Source organism: Rhipicephalus microplus, chromosome X (assembly GCF_043290135.1).
Source record: "Rhipicephalus microplus isolate Deutch F79 chromosome X, USDA_Rmic, whole genome shotgun sequence".
NCBI classification, from domain to species: Eukaryota; Metazoa; Arthropoda; class Arachnida; order Ixodida; family Ixodidae; genus Rhipicephalus; species Rhipicephalus microplus.
The window spans coordinates 398,145,219-398,162,507 of NC_134710.1; the positions used below are offsets into that span (position 1 = coordinate 398,145,219).

At 44.0% G+C, this 17,289-nt stretch overlaps 1 protein-coding gene across 2 annotated transcripts in view; it reads right to left on the reverse strand.

Moving 5' to 3' along the window:
• Positions 1–17,289, reverse strand: part of LOC119160999 (protein zer-1 homolog) — a 214,168-nt gene that overhangs the window by 59,618 nt on the left and 137,261 nt on the right. The gene's annotated exons all lie outside the window — the stretch shown is intronic.

Consider the following 17,289-nt stretch of genomic DNA (forward strand, 5'->3'; position numbering starts at 1 on the left):
GTGAACAAACCAAACAGTCACATTAACATGTTAACACGAGCAGCTGTCCGCCGTCAAAAGTATCCAACAACGCCGAGATGGAGGCAGGGAATCGTGGAGGCGGCTTTTGCATTATTCTATGCCATTCTTATCATCCATCACTTGCGGCTAGCTAATTTTGTTGATAATGCAGACGAACATGCGCTCTGATTAGTTACCACACAAGCCAAGTGCGAACATAATGATAAGCATCAGAATCAAAAAAGGCATCCTGCCGCGGTTGCACCCAGCAGCTGCGAGAAGGAAGCCACAGAACACCTACCAGTTTGAACCATGAACTGAGCGACTGAGCTTCAGCTTCGGATCATCTGCAGCTAAAAGCAAGCCAGTGGCGAAACAAAAGCAGAGCAGTTTCATTGCCATCGCTATTGAGAAATGGCGGCACCCATGCTTTCTGAACAGCAGCGGTTTCTGGTGGTGCCAACGCGTGTTTTAGACTTCGTTAATACATATCCAGGCTCTGAAAATGCATTAAAATACTAAAGATTGGGTTTACTGCATAGCAATAGGTATCTGAGCCTGGAATTGCATCATTAAATTTTATTGAAGCAGGACAATCGAAAAAAAAAGTGTTTGTTGTGGCAACAATATTTATGCATTGACTCCTATAGACGGCTGACGGGGAATCATGAATTCTTCGTTGTAGCGGAAATTTCGTTGAAGCGGAGTTCGACTGTATCTCATTCATCATTTAGAGCTTAGGTGAAATCAACAAATGGCGTCTTTGGGACCAGATATTGCATAACTCAACAGAACACTGGTTAAACGGACAATGGCCACTCCAGGTACCGAAGCAATTTTCGTGCTGTCATTTTTTCTCTCAATTTTCGTGCTGTCAGCAATTTTCGTGCTGTCAAAAGTGAAGGCGAGGTTAACTGGTTTTAGATACGGCACTGCTACAGCCAGTAGCCTCGTTTAAGTACTTAGGGGTCATGTTTGACTCGTACAGGAACTGGAAATCGCATATAGAAAAGACATGCTCCAAGCTAGCATATGGGTGTCACACGCTACTAAAAGCCCGTGAATGTTTTGGCACATCGATTTTGCGCATCCTATATTTTGCATTCCTGCACAGTCACTTGAGCTACTGTATAGCATCGTGGGGCAGTACATATAAAACTCATTTGAAATGTATTAGCCGCCTGCAAAAGAGGGCAGTCCGGATTATCACATACTCAAACAGGACGGATACTGCAAAACAACTGTTTCAAATGATGCGTCTACTTCCACTGGGCTCTGTTCACGTGTCTAGTGTTGCTGATATAGTGCATGGAATTATAAAACGTGATGATCCATTCCCATTAAGCACCTTTACCCACGCGCTGTACCCGCGCGTTACCCGCGCGCTGTACAAGAGCTGCAGCGAATCACTGTTTTAATTTACCGGTAGCCAGAAATGCCTACGGTCGAAGGCTCATAGAATTTCACGGCGCTCTCATATGGAATGCGATACCGACTGATGTGAAAGAGGCTAGAAATTTTTCATTGGCCATGAAGCATGCACTTCATGCGAACTTTCTAAGTAATACGTCTGTATAGTCATTTATTATTATTATTATTATTATTATTATTATTATTATTATTATTATTATTATTATTATTATTATTATTATTATTATTATTATAGGGCTATTATTATTCTGTGCTCTAAGTAGCTATGTTCTGCGCTATGTTTCTTTGTATAGTTCAATCATGTGTTTTTTGCTTTTTTTTCTATTTTTAAATATTGTATCCAGCTTGATGTCCTTTGTCGCTGTGTAACCGCTTGCGCAAGTATGTAGATATGTCACACAATAGGTCCCTCTACTAGCCAGTTAGGCTATGGGACCAAACAAGTGTTTGCGAAGTTTTTTGTTTTATGAATGTGAAAGTTAAAATAAAGAAAACTGCACAAAAAGTGAACGAGCGGTCTCAGGATCATAGCGCACACCAGTGACTGCGCACTTTGAGGGATGCAGCCTCCCACTCCCCAAAGGAAGCAATGAATGTGATGCAGTGATGTTCATTTAACACGAAAGTGTTTTATGTAAGGGTCGACCCCCACTAACGTATTTCCGTCATTGATGGGATGTTGTAAAATATACATCCTAATAGATTGCAAAGAAAAAAACGAGAAGAAAAAGTTCTATTGTGGAATGTCGAACCAGTGACCTGTAAATAGTCGGCACGCGGCGCTAACCACTAGGCCACGTGCCGAGAACACTAATGTCAAGAACACTAATGACAAGTCACTTATATACACCACATACTATTTGGCTGTCGTCAGAGCTCAAAAACTTCAGTGCGTTTCCGTCAATTCCTAGCGAGAAGGCATGATGAGTTCGCATTTGGCAGCATTGGGCACAGCGCCTCTCACGTTTCGACGAGCGCCGCCTCCACAGAGTGTGGTCTCTCCTGCACGCGCTTATCAAACTCGTGGTTCGGAAGAGCATTAAGGTCACTTCGCTCACTGCCGTGGCCGTGTTTACGAAAGAAGCACACGAAAAAGAATTGTGACAGTTGTCCGGCTTGTCCTGTGTATACTTCTTCGTTCGTTTTGTGCATCTTTTTTTCCCCTTGAACAGCGTCCTTTACCTGTCGATTTGCGACCGTCGTTAGTCTGCGCACGTACTGTGTATTCCCATTTAATGCATGCAGGTTTCAAGCAGCTTGCTGTTCTCACGTGAGTTTGCAATTTGTTACTGTAGCATATATTCCTTTGGCCTTGTGGCGATGCAATGCACAATAAATGCTCAACCACCTCTCTGAAGGCAAGTTTCCCTTTCGTGTTTCAACCATCAGCTATTGACCCTGGAAAGTGAGAGGAAAACATGTAACATGGCTTTACAGTGGGCCTTCCAACACCAGGGCCGTCAGCAATGAGCCCACTACTGGAAGCTGCGCGTATTAAAATCAAATTGCGGCTGCTCAGACCAGGAGGCATGCTTTCATTAATGAGATGGCATGAAAGAAAAAAAAAAAGGCACGCGAAAATTATGAATTCGGACCCTAACACTCGTGACCTAAAATACACATGGTCTTTTAGGAGCCTTTACCGCAACAGCAATTACAAGTGCGAATAGTGTGGTGGAAGGAATTATGAAAAAGCTCTTCTGAATGAAGATCTACAAATAAAGTATATTAGAGGAAAAGTGTCAATGCATTCCCACCATTTACGTGTTCTGTGGACATGAAGCACGGAAAATTAGATCGCGATGTCCAGAAATAGATATGACATTCTGGCAGCACACATGCAATTATTAGTGAAAATTGTTTAAATTATACTCTGTGCGACTCTTCAAATGAGCTAGCAGTAGCGTTCCTAGAATGAACCTCTTCCGATGAATCGCCGCCATGGTTACACGCTACCAAACTGGGCCCTGCGGAGTGTGCGTTTTGCCATTGAGCCGACTTGCACAAGAGAAGTTTCGTCGGCATAGAGTGCAGCACTATGGATTGTTTGTGACGCATGCGCAACCGCTGTTTATTTAGCTAAATAGTTATTTATAGGTACATAGTTCTGACTTTGGTGGGCCTGAGAACAAGCTGCACAAGTTTTTACGTGCCGCCATGACTATTGCTGGTGATAGACACTCCCAAAGCCAACTTTGGCACAATTTGGCACTATCCCGTTGATATTATCAGTGATCCCACTAGGGACTAAAGATTTGAGGCAATTTTGGAGCAGTCAAATATAAAATTTGCAGCACTTTGGAGCAGTAAATTATTAGTTTTGGAGCACATTGAAGCAGTAAAATTTTAGTTTTGGAGCAATTTGGAGCAAGTAATCTTGTGATTAGGAGCATCTTGGAGCACTAAAATGTTACTTTTTGAGCATTTTTGAGCGGGTAATCTTGCGATTAAAAGCAATTTGGAGCAGTAAAATTTTAGTTCTGGAGCATTTTGGAGCAGGTAATCTTGCTATTAGAAGCACTTTACAGCAGTAAAAATTTAGTTTTGGAGCCGGCAATCTTACTATTAGGAGCACTTCGGCATAAGTATACAGTCAAGCCTCGTTATAACAAAGCTAAAGGGGAGTTGTAACTACTTCGTTATAACCATCAGTTCACTATAGCCATTATATATTTCTACCGACAATTAGCCCGTAAGAGAGAATGTACTCACTACCGAATAACACAGCAGACCACCGTGCAGAGAACGGCTGTCGAAAGGCAAAAACTAGCAAAATAATAAAGAACGATGCACTTTTATTTCCACCAAATTCGGCACACCAGCTGCAAAATCACTTCAAAGAAAATAATCCATAATAGACTTTTACCGACTCTTCTTCATGAGGATGACTGCTTTTTAAGCTTCAGAAGCTATTTTGAGTTTGTCCTCGTGGTCATCATAAGCACCAAAGAAGCGTCGCAGCAAGTTTGCCGTATCCAGTGCTTGCGCGGGCGTTGGTACTTCGGGTTCGCTAACATAAGGCTTTGGGGTGTCGACACATTTGTCACTGTCGTCCTGCACCCCCCCCTCACTGCACGCACACTTTCGGCATCTCACAACTCTTTTATTGTCACCACGCCAGCATCAGCACCTATGTACGTGCAGAAAGTTGGGCACAACGCTGGCGTCAATGAGAGCGTCCTACGACATCAGGGTCTGGTCGCCCGCGGCACCCTCACTGGTGATATTGCCAAAATCTTCGACTACTTTTTTATTTCTCGACGCCAGACTCGACGATTTTTAACATTGCAAACTTCTGCTCGATTGTTATGTTTTTGCGCTTACCTTTGCCGCTGCTGATCTCATGTAGGGCGGCAAAACTAATAGAGATGGTGTTGCTCTTCCCAAGAAGGTTTTACTAAACCTCCTTGACTCTTCCACAGCGAACGACAAGGAACATTGCCGCAATCTCCGTCCCAGTGCGAAGCTGAAGGGGAGGAGGAGGTCAGATGCGCAGGTGGGTCAACGAGTTCTACAGGAGAGGGGAGGCCGGCTGACGCGCACTCACGTGAGTTGCTGCGTGGGCAAGTCCATTAATTCCTGAGGAAAGGGGAAGCAGGGAGACACACCCTCGCGCGTGTTGGCAGGTGGCTCCCGGCGAGCGCAAGGCGTCAGTCATGAATAACCGCAGCCGTGATGATACGTAAACCGTAGCGTGCTATAAGATACTAAATTTAGTATACCAAAATGATCAGTAAATGCTCGTTCTGGACAAAGAATAGTTTGTTATATCCATTGTGAGGAAATTTTCACTTCATTTAAACGAGGTTTTAAGTGCATGGGCATCTATGAGAACTTCAAAGGGAATAAAAATTGCTTCGTTATATATATTATTTTGTCATATCCCGCTTAAATATAACAGGGTTCTACTTAACACGAAGCAGTGCGAGAAATGAATGTGGGCTCTACCGCTGTTTGACAGTGGTGTTCCTAACATGAAATCAAGTGCACATGCGTGTGCACTTGATTGAATGTCCTGGATATCGTTATTTTATGTGATTCTAACATCAACGGCAGCGTGATGTCCTTGGAACGCAAAAATCTGGTTATCAAACGCAAAAATCTGGTTATCAAACAAGTACTTGAAGTCTTTTGCTATCTCTCGTTCTTCTATTTTACAAAATATACAATGTCATGCTTGTTGCCAGTTGGTTTTCTTCCTACGTGTAATACAGTACTTACTCCCGTAATGAGCGCACTCGCATAATAAACCCATCCCGAACTTCAGTCAAAATTTGGCTTTTTCCCAGCATAATAAACGCACCCACTACATTCCTCCCCTGTAGTCCCACTAAACGACACCTGGTGCCTACTTACACTTTGGATCTCTTTCGTTTCTTAATTAGTATGCCGGCCCCCTTTCCCTACTTCAGCCCGCTCCCTTCCCCCTTCGCCCGTTGCCGCGTGCCGTATGGTTTTTCTTTCTATCTCTGCGCGGCACGCCCCCCATCTTCTTTATCTGTGCGCCACAGCGGGATTCCTGAACGCGAGTGTAGAGACATCGCAGCCGATAAGCACACAGAGAGCAAAGGTCAAGAATCTGCCTGCGCGGACCGACGATTGCTTCCTGAAAATACAAAACTTTGAGGCCCAACGACGTGCATGCTATTTTCGAGCGATGACAACAAGATTTGTGGTCGCGAAGGGTTATTTGTCACTATCGCATCGCAGGTTTCTGGAAAACCAGATAAAATCGCTTCTCACCCAGAAAAGATCATGACGATTTCTACAACAGAGTAGCGCCCCACATACTCGCCTCGCTTCTCCGCCGCGCGTACAGAAGCTTTTCATGTGGAAGTGAGGCGGCGGCCGTATTTTGTCGTTAATATAGTTAACGACAGTTTATTTCGATGTTTTTGGGGTAGCTTGCTGCAATGTTCGTTACTTGCTACAATGACAACGGCGGCGTCATGCGAAGTTGCCGCGAAGTTAGCAAAGTGCGTTGTGGCACACGCTTCTGGGCACCCCTCGAGATTACAGCAGATACCACTGTTGCGGTTAAACAATTGCGAGAAAAGATAGCCGCAAAGTGCTTTTATGGAGTGCGCAGGCGGCGCGTGGACTGCTTGCAGAAGATAGCGCCATCAACCACCGAAGACGAGTAAAGTGCAACAAAGAACCTGTTTACAAACAGTTTACATGTATGCGAAAAGCTAAGCAACTCAACTTTTTTGGGATTACAGCATTTTTTGCTCATGCCGAAAAGTTTTCATAAAATCTGCCCCGCATAATAAATGCACCCCCAACTTTGCTGCAACCCGGTTTTGTTTGCGATTAGAGTGCATATATATGGCATTGGTGTACGTGAGTAAACCAATGCAGAACTAATATCACTGCGAACACCGTCGTGAACAGTGATATATTTGTAGCCATCTGCTATAGTTGCGCTCATCGGAGCTTTGGATGCGGTCCTGCCGCAGAATGAGGTTGAATTTCATTGCTCCACAGAAGTACTGGCGGGCAATTTTTGAAAGCAGCAGGGGCCTGCTCGCAGGAAGGTAAAGAATTCTCTCATTAGACTCGACCGCTGTTTCCAATAATGAAAACATTAATTAATGTTACTTAAATACTGCCGCAATTACAGTGTCTAGCAATTTCGAGATTTCTGACGTTGTTCCTGGAGCCGCATAAAACTGCCCTGCGAGCCGCATGCGGCCCTCGAGCCACAGGTTGCGGACCCCTGAGATAGACGGGTTGGCACAGTTTGGCGCAATTTAAGTCGATTTTATCAGGTTGGCACAGCAAATCTCATTTGGCGCACTTGGACGCAGCTGGCAAAGAAATGGAATCCCTGTATTATCAGGATGGCGCAGTAAATCTGATTTGGTACACTTTGGCACAGTTGGCACAGGAGTGGATTCACTGAATTACACAAACTTGCCCATGCACAACTTGACGTATCACTGAGTTCATCGATTGGCCCTTTGTCTTACAATATGGCGCCTTGGCCCTGCGGTGATGCAGTTGTAGCATACTCGACCTAAGCAGGAGCAAAAAGAACACACCTACACTCCTTGAAGTTTGCGACAAGACTCGTTTATTGATCACGAAAAACAGGCTTCAAAAAATGATAACACAAAAGGGGCGTGTCTGTGTATCTCCCGCTGCCCGCTGAAGATAACATGAGGTATGTTGGCTGCGTATGCGCCGTGCGCCTCAGCATATGAATTGGTATGCGCACACAACCAAAAATAATCGCGACCACCAGCATCAACGTTAACTACACAGTTATGGATTTTACAATCTGCATTTTCATTTTCCTGTGACGCCCTCTGTCCCTTTGTAGGACACAAGAGTACCAGGAGAAACAGTATTGCCAGAACAAGAGCCTCCGAGATATAGAGGTGTCTTGCTACTTTACGGTTAGGGGAAGCGTGCTCCTCGCACTGCACTTCCTCTCCACCTCGGTATGACATGTACTCATGTGGGGAAAGCCCTGCTCAGTCATTGACTGCACACCGAGGACTTGTTAATGGCGTGTACCCTGGGAAGAAGTTTCAACAACTACACATTCCTCTCCCTATGGCAAAAAATGTGGCGAGGCTGCGAAAAAATTTGAAACCAGCTTGAAACCCGATTGGAAATGATAAGCCTAAAATATTAAGGAGGTAAAGCGCAACCTCTGAACATTCACTGATTTTTGTTTCATCACAGAACAGCTTCAAGCCACATGAACACACACGAAACCAGAAGTGCGAAGATTAGACAAACCCATCCATGTACTACCCATCATTTTTATGCTCACTGAAGTGAAGTGCGCTGGAGCTCCTATAGACACTAGCACCAGAGTCTACAGTAAAGTAGACATACAGTAAAAGCTCGTTTATCCGGATCTCCTTAACTCGGACAAGCGGCACAGTCCCGGCAAAACTGTGCATATTTCAATGGGGTAAAATGCTCATTAATTCGGAGAATTTAGATGCGCACCGGTTAACTCTGACAATTCCAGGGAGGGATATCGGGGCTTCATGCTTTCAGTAAACCATCCGGCATGAAGTCCTGGCTCGGCCGCCTTAACTGACGGCGGAAGCGAAGTTTTGGAGAAACCGAAACCGAATAAACAGCAGCAGAATGTGATCATGATGATAGTGAATGAGGGGCCAGGCGGCGCTAGTCACCACTTGGCGGACTCGCTTGGGCCACCGGTGCATGCAGTGTCTGCAAAATGCGCTGCACATGGCGCCGCATGCGCGGACGACGAGACAGTTATCACAGCCGCCTTTACCTCTGTTGCTCGCGACGCCTACACAGCTGATTTCTTTGTGTTGCGATTTCGCGCGTACCGTGTGCAGCTTGGGCACATCAAAAGAGTTGACTGTTCAGCGAGTTGACGCTTTTACATAGAAACCGTCATTACGTTCTCAGGCTGTGTTTGTGCGTGTTGATGATGGTGTGGCCATTTATGGTTTGCTGACTGATGATGACATAATAGGGAGGTTATGAATAGTGCACCGCGAGCCCTTGCAGTGCGGTCACTGCCCCTGCGCATGCGTTGTTAGGTTAGATTAGGTTAGGTTAGGTTAGGTGAGCCGCCGTTCGCATTCACTGCCCGCCCGCAGGAAATTCGAAATAGCGTGCGTCGATCCCGGCCCGCATGGCCCGCGAAGTGCTGTGTGTAGCTTCCGTGCATTTGGATTTGCAATCGGGGCGAAAGGCACTAGCAAACGCTATTCTAGAACTCATATGGCACCCACAACTAAAAATCAACGCTCGCAACTCCTGCGAAGGTTATTCTAAACCTCGCTATTATCGGAAGTGCTTGAAGAGAATCAAAATCACTGTTCCGATGATGGCATTCAAGATGAGCCAACGCGAGATCGCACCGTGCAGGAGGCCGCCAAAGCCCTCGCTGTTCTTGCGGAGTTCTGCATCAGTTCTCGCAACAGTGAACGTGCACACCACCACATGGGGTGGTGGTGTGCACGATGACGATGGCGAGGCAGACTAAGTTGACTTAGTTTTTCATGAAATAAAGGTTTGTCTGTACTCAGTACATTTTCCTTTTGTTTTTATGGTTTAATTTATAATCCGAAATTCGGTTAACTCGGACATTTTCACTGGTCCCGAGCTTTTACTGTATAAGAAACTATGGCTTCAGGCTTACATCTGAATTGTCCTTATGATCCCGGAATGGTAGTGGGCGTCAGTTTTGTTTTGGCTGGCACGGCAAGCAAGTCCTTGTGCCAAATCATTCATCACCTAGTTGAAGCTGACCAGAGTTTCGGCCACTTGTCCCATATAGGCAGAAAACTTATCAGATTCAGTTTTGATAGTTTCAACTTTATCGATAAGTTTAACCAGAGCCCCATCGACACAGCCCTTGTCAAAGCTCTTAATTGCTGCTCTATAATCACTGCACGGGTATGGTTTCATTAAATCAAACAGTGATGTAAAATTTCTTCTCTAAGCTAACAAATTATTTAAATAAATTGGGGTAAATGAGGTGGAGTCTCATATCAGTCCTGAGCACTCAGAATCCTGGAAACATCTTTGTGGAACCCTGCCGGCATCAAACCAACATTTCGGAATGCTTCACAGGAGTAACAAATACATATGCATTACGGTGAAGTCTCTCGATAGTATTTGCAGCAGTCGCAATACATGGTCTAGTCAGTGTTCATAGTTTCTTTAGCATATACTTCATACCATGCATCATGCAGGTGTTCTACAATAATTTGCACAACTAATAACTAATAATGTAGAAAGAGAAATTTGCCACCCTAAGTTAAGCCAAACTCAGCAGATGAATCGCGCTGCGCAACACACTCACTCTCTCAGTCATTCCCGCCACTGAGCGCAGCAGACGCTCTCCTCACCCACTCCCCACCCTACGGCCTTCATGAAAATCATCAGTAAGATCAGACGCATAGTTGTTTACGCCCCTTTTCTAAAAACTTGGGTGCAACAGCTGAAATAGAATTTGGAGCAATTTTCGGAGCAGCAGAGTACTATTTTTGGAGTACTAAAATGAAAATTTTGAGCAGGTTATTGGAAATAAAACAACTATTTTTTATCACGAAGTATGCTCAAGCCATTCAACCTCACCTAAATCATGCAGAGTAAACATGAGCACTGCTGTTTCAATAAAACTAGTATTTCGATCTACCCCGCATTTGTCAAATTCTTGGACAAAATTCGTAAACTAAAATGTAGATCTGCCAACTTGATGACCTTGAAATTAAAGGGAGTTGTGAAACTGAGGAGTAGGAATTGCAAAAAAAATTAAAAAATAAGCTTCCGCAGTTTTTTAGGGCGGCAGAAGAGTCATACATTGCTCCAAATGATTGCCACTAACTTTTACAGACGTCAGCGATCATACTAGTGCTCACAATTACGCCGTAGCATCAACGCATGAGTAATTGAATGAACTTTGCTGTCCAGTGAGCAGTGCTAATAGCCCCATCCAATTCATAATACGCTTTTCTGTGGAGCACTAGTATATTGCGGGGAAGGTGGTTTAAGCAGCGTTCTGCACAAGGTCAATAAATTTTCCAACACCGCTACACCCCACTTTCTTTTTTCTTTACGATGGGGATCAGATTTAGGGCACATCTCGGCTCGCTTGCAAGGCACGTTCAACCAGATAAAGTAATAGCAGTGCACACCTGTTGGTCCGGCGACAGCACCGGATATCTATCGCCAGGACGATGCAACTAATGCAATTTCAAGACAGAAAAATGTTTTATGTGCTGTTGCTATGACGAGCAACACCGCCGTCACCGGCATTCGCCGCATGTCCACTCTGTTCGCAAACGGAAAATGCGGCATGCACTTTCAGCTCTAGCTACTAACATGCCATAGCTGCTTTTGCTGACTAGGAAGTCCATATTTCTCACGATACATTCATGGCAACGCAATTTTGTCTTGATATTGTGTCATCCTGCCAATCGGTATCTGTTGCGGTGAGCGGACCAATGGGCGCATGGCTTTGTTACTTTATCTGGTCGATCGCATTAAGGCTAGCGTGGTTAGGTTAACGTGGTGTCAGTTTCAGTTTCAGTTTATTCATTCATTCAAAATACAAAATTTGTAGAATGTAGTATGCAGACGAGGGTCCCAAAGTCACGCGACTGCAATGGGACCCTCGGTTAACAATAACAATAAAATTATTAATTATAACAGCACGTAAAATACTCAACACAAGTGAAAAGTAAACAGTGAACTTACATAAAATAACATCAAGTAAACAAAAAAGGCAGTCAAAATGCAACACAAGAACAATAGTAATAAGTTATACAAGTAAAACATAATCACGCTAATGTTAGAGTCTGGGCGCTTGGATTGATTGATAACTCAAACTATAGGTAGGCAAAGTGGCCTCCATTTCTTACTCAAATTAGTGCAACTAAGAAAATTTTGAGGCCGGTCAGGCATTTTAGCGCAGCGTTGTGCAATATCAGCAAACTTCATGGTTTTGGCACAGCTTGGCGCAAAAATTGAGAATTGTATCAAATTAGTGCAATTGGTGCAGTTGTTGCACCCCTGTAGAGAGCATCACTTATCAGTTGTACTCGTGCACAAAAAAACTGCTAGCGGTGTTTCTTTGGCGGGGTTGACTGCTGCTCTTTTTTTTGGAAGAGAAGAAGGAAGGGGGGCTTATTTTTCAGTTTTTTTTTTTCTGTCTGCAACGTCATTCTGACACCTAACACTCGCAGAAACTGTACATGCCATGCTCGCCCTTGTCACTAACAACTCCTCGCAATACACATCTTGTATGTAGCAGAGAAGCCAACTTATGGCACTCAACCATATGCAGATCAGCCAGATTAAGGGCTGCGCTTTGTATGTAGAATTTCTGTTTGCACAATAATAGGAATCTGCACAAACTATAGTGAGATGCAGTAGGGGTACCTGGCCCTGATGACTGATGAATGGCAGCTGTCTTCGTAACTGAAGTAATAGTCCTGCCCATATACTTGGCGATGTTTTCCAACACATAGCACAAACTGTAGTACAGTAAAACCTTGTTATTAAAAACTTAGTTATTTCAAAATCCTGCTTAATTCGAAGTGTTTCCACGGTCCCGTATATTGCGAACTAACTTCGAGTGGATAACTTGAAGCAGCGGTCAGCACAAGTTCGGTTAATTCGAAAACTTTGGGTGCAGTGTGCCAATTCTCGATCCCGATTTCGCTGCAAATTCGTGGTAACGATGGCCCTTAAGAGCCACTAAGAATGTACTTGGCAATCTACATACTAATGAGTGGTAGCTGAAGAACCCCTGCCTCGCTACTTCCAGCAGGATAAATAGTTATATATATAAAAAGACAATTGTGTGATCAGCTAAAATATGCACTTATGCAAAACAAGATGTGCTTCACTGCAATACAGCAGTGACGTGTGGGCAGCATGTCGCATGCTTCTTGCAATGTCAGCGTGTCACGATTAATCCATTCTGTATGGAAATTCAAAGAAATTAATAACGGACAGTCTGAAGAAAGCTGCAATGCATGCAAACCTCCAAGTGCCAGTTGCTCCAGCGATTCACGCAGTTGCACAGCTAACAAAGTCCTTGCCTGCAATGCCTACTTTGAAAACTCTAGTTGAAAGCTTCAATGGTGATGTTTTCTGCCAAAACACATCACAAGATTTGTCACACTGTACATTATTAAATTCTTAATTTTACCTGAAAGAATCGGCGAATGGTCACATCGTGACGTGCTGACACAGCAAGGAGCAGGTGACATGCTGCATGCATGTCACTACTGTGTTGCAGTGAAGATGCCTCGTTTTTCGCAAACGTGCATTTTTTTATTTTTTTTTTGCCATGACAGCAGTTAGACACGCCCGAAATTTCCCCTTGTTGGCGGCAAAACTATGACCAGGTATTGCTAAAAAGCATATTCCTTGGAGCCACAAACTAGCCCGGACAGCAAACGACCAGCCCTGATTAATTTTAATAATTTCAAGTTTCTTGTATCCTACCTTTTGTATGTCCCGTTAATTCAAAAACCCACTTAATTGGAAGATTTCTCATGATCCTAGTGACTTAAAATTAACAAGGTTTTACTGTAAGATGCAGTAGGGGCACCCCGCCCAGATGACTGATGAATGGCAGCTATCTTCGTAACTGAAGTAATAGTTCCACTCATGTACTTAGCAATGTTTTCCAACAGATAGGTCACTGGCAGCCCGGCTTACTATGTCACTCTGGAGCCAACACTCATCGCCATCGGTGCAAGCGTCTGAATACCTGCCTTCAAGGTGAACATGCCACGAAATTGTACCGGACTAATTACACAACAAGTTTTGTATCGCTTCAAGTGATCCCAAACATCTCTGTTTCTGCTCCAAAACCCACTTTTTTCCTGCTTCATACAGTAAAATTTTGGTAAAACAAACACCACTTAAACGAACTTTTCAGATTAAAAAACTTTAAAAATCCCGTGCCGACTGCTAATACTTTTAATGTAAAATTATTTCACTACTACGTACCAGAATACCAAACTTTTCAAAATAACAAGCGCTAATTTAGTTCTGCGTTATATTAACAATATCTCAGTACTACGAACTCATGTTCTGGAATCAGTCGCGACCACCTGAGCGGTATTCAAGCAGACGACACAGCCAACGAACGCCTTGCTTCTCAAAAGACGCACGACGGTTAATAAAATTGAAAGGAAGACTTTCTGTTCTTTCTTTTTATTGAAATGCCGACGCTGCAGGTTTTAAAGCAGAAAGGCGATGGGTGAGAGCAACACGGGAGGGCACTGTCAGCGAGGCAGAGGGCAGAGTGGAAGTTGCGGAGCAGAAAGCATGGGCGCGGAAAACATGAGACAGCGAGAAAGCAGAAAACGAAACGTGAGGAATTTTCTTTTTTAGCTCTTTCTTTTCTTCGGAAGGGGCCATGAGAGCCGCGACACTTTGGGTTTTTCCTATATTTGTCACTTCTACATGTGGTTTAGGAGGCCAAAGGGGTATAGGTGTTCTCTGAGGAGGCCTTGTCAGTCGTGTTCATCTTTTCCGTGATTACTTATCGCGTCTGCAAAGCAAGTCTGCGTTTGCGCTGCGGTGCTACTACAATGAATTCATCTCTGCTCGCGACGAAGAAGCGGAAGCAGTTTTAACTAAGGAGAAAGTGGAAAATGTGGATGAGCCGGAGGCCTTCGTGCTGCAAAGATTGCAGTGTACACAGCAAAAAAAATATATATATCACCGACTTACTTAAGGAAACCTGCATTTTTTGGTGTTCACTTGCGCATTTCTTTTTTATCGTGGAAAACGAGTTCAATCAACCACCGCTGTAAAGGTAAGTCGTTTTGGTCGGTGGGAAATAAGTATTTATGGTTAATTTCTGGGCTTCCACAATTAAGGACCTTTGAAAATAACTAACCAATTGCCGTAATCTCCTCAAGTTCGTTATACCGAAATTTTACTGTAACTGCTCCAAAACACAATTTTTCTTTTCTAAAAGAGCACGTATTTTATGCCAAAAATTTTTACAACTGCCAAACTGGCTACATCCTCGCTAATAACAGAAAAAATCTTGAAAATGTCTCCACATGTGTGTAAACTTGTCAAGCTATATATTGCAGAACTGTTTCAGTGACTTACATAGTTCAGTGATGCCACCATGGTCTTCTGATATGGAGCATTTCTTGGAGCAGCAAAATTTTCATTTTGGAGCACTTTGGAGAAGCAAAAGTTTATATTTTGGAGCATAATGCAGCAGCAAAATTTTCATTTTGGAGCCCTTTGAGGCAGCAAAATTTTCCATTTTGGAGCAATCTGGAGCAGCTAACTTAACATCCTGGAGGAGAAGCAAGTTGCATTTATGTTCAAGGGAATGAATAATTATTTTGGGGCTCTTGTCTCCTGTGAAAAGCTAGAATTATTTCGATTCATTGCAAAATACGCCACTCGATGATTATATACACTCTCGCATCAAAGTATGCCCCCTTTCACGAATATGCATACACAGTACAACGCGGGCAGGCGTGTCGCTCGAGCCTTCTCTCTTTTAGCTCAAGCTCACAAACAATCGTCTGTTTCATGTTTTGTTGATGCCGCCCAGTATGGCGTTTCCGCTCACTTTGCGGTATTATCCGTAGATACTAAGGATCAGATTTTATCCTCGGCGTTGGTTTGAACCCCTTCTTCTTATAAAGCAGAACAAATGGCCATTGCACTAGCACTCCTTGATCCACAAAGGACTGATATTTATACGGACTCTAAATCCGCTGCTAGGGCCTTCGCTTCTGATTCCGTTTGCAAGGAAGTTTTGAGAATTCTCGCTCACAAGGAACTCACCCACCACACAATTATTTGGTTCCCTGCTCACCTTGGCTTGAGGGTTGGAGGCCTTCCCAATGTCAACGAGCTAGCCCACTCCAAGGCGCGAGGCTTCACTTACCGCGCCGGGACTTGTGCTTCTCAGACAGAGGAGTCAGCCACCAGCCTTCATTTTAGGGACATTTTGACTACCTTCAACGAGATCACGAAGCATTATCAATTAGGCCGTAGGTCATTTCCATTGCCACACGAAAAGTTGTCTAGGCCACAGGCAATCTCTCTTCGCATGCTTCAGACGGGAACATACCCTAGCCTCGTAACCTATAGCCATCACTCCGATATTTCAGAACTTTGTCCAGACTGCCAGAATCGCAGTGATTTTAACCACATGCTCTGGAGGTGCCCCTCTTTACAAAGAAAAAATGAAGAATTTTCTGAGAACTCCTTTCATTTAATGCTCACGAGTCCGGTTCTCATACAACAACTCAAGGCTGTCCAGAAGGCCCACGATGCGGCGGTGAGGCTGGGCCTCCCCGTCCCAACATGGGAGCGGCCCGCGATCGTGCCCCTATAAAACGGGGGTGGAATCCTTCAGGACCCCAATAAAAGTTTTTCATCCATCCATTGCTAATCCTCATGAAGCCAGACATATTAGAGATACTCCCTATTTTAGTTGATGAGGCACAAATAATGGCATCATTGTGTTGGCCATTCTGAAAAAACTTGCTCAGTGATTACTTTCGTAGCAAATAAACATAATACCGGAGAATAAAATTGTACTTCATGAAATAACATTCTCTACACCTATGTGGTTATCAATATACATGGTAGAAAAACGTTATGACGTACAATACTATAGACACACGTAGTCACAACTGCATTTCCCTTAGACAACTTCAAGGATAGAGAAAGGTTCTTATTCTCCACAACCGATTATACTGCTGGGCTTAACATGACGTCATTTAGCTAGTCTCATAAAACCAACCTCCTCCAGCACTCGTATCTCTGCACTGAAACTACAAGATTTAACAAACTTCGTCTTCCTTTTGCAGCAATGTTTTAAGTGGCTAGAGCATTCTGCCTATACTCCGAACCCCCCTCCCCCCCTATAGTGTCCTCTAGAAATGGGTGCATAAAGAAAAAAAAACCTTACAGGATACCTTACGCATACGCCTAAGACAACCAGAAGGCGAGAGCGATTTCGTTTTTAATGCGATAGCCATTACAAGGAAATTCTCGACCGGTCTTTGCCATCACCAAGGGCGTAGGTAAACTTTTAAAAAATTTTTTTTGGGGGGAGTGCACCTTGATCTGAAGAGGGGAGGCATGAAAATGGTAATATTGAGCTATATTTATGCCATGGCAAAAAAATATTTTGGGGGGTACGTTCTCAATGTGCCCCCCCCACCTGGCTATTCCACTGGTTGTCGCCGTCATGTTTTGTGTAATATACCAAACGATAACATCCCCCCACGCATCGTGTGTTTTACAAGCAGGCAAAAGTGTGCGAGCCGGGGTGGCGAATTCAGCTAAAGCAGAGATAAAGCAGTCACAGTTTCGCCACAAAGGCGAACCAATGAATGCAAT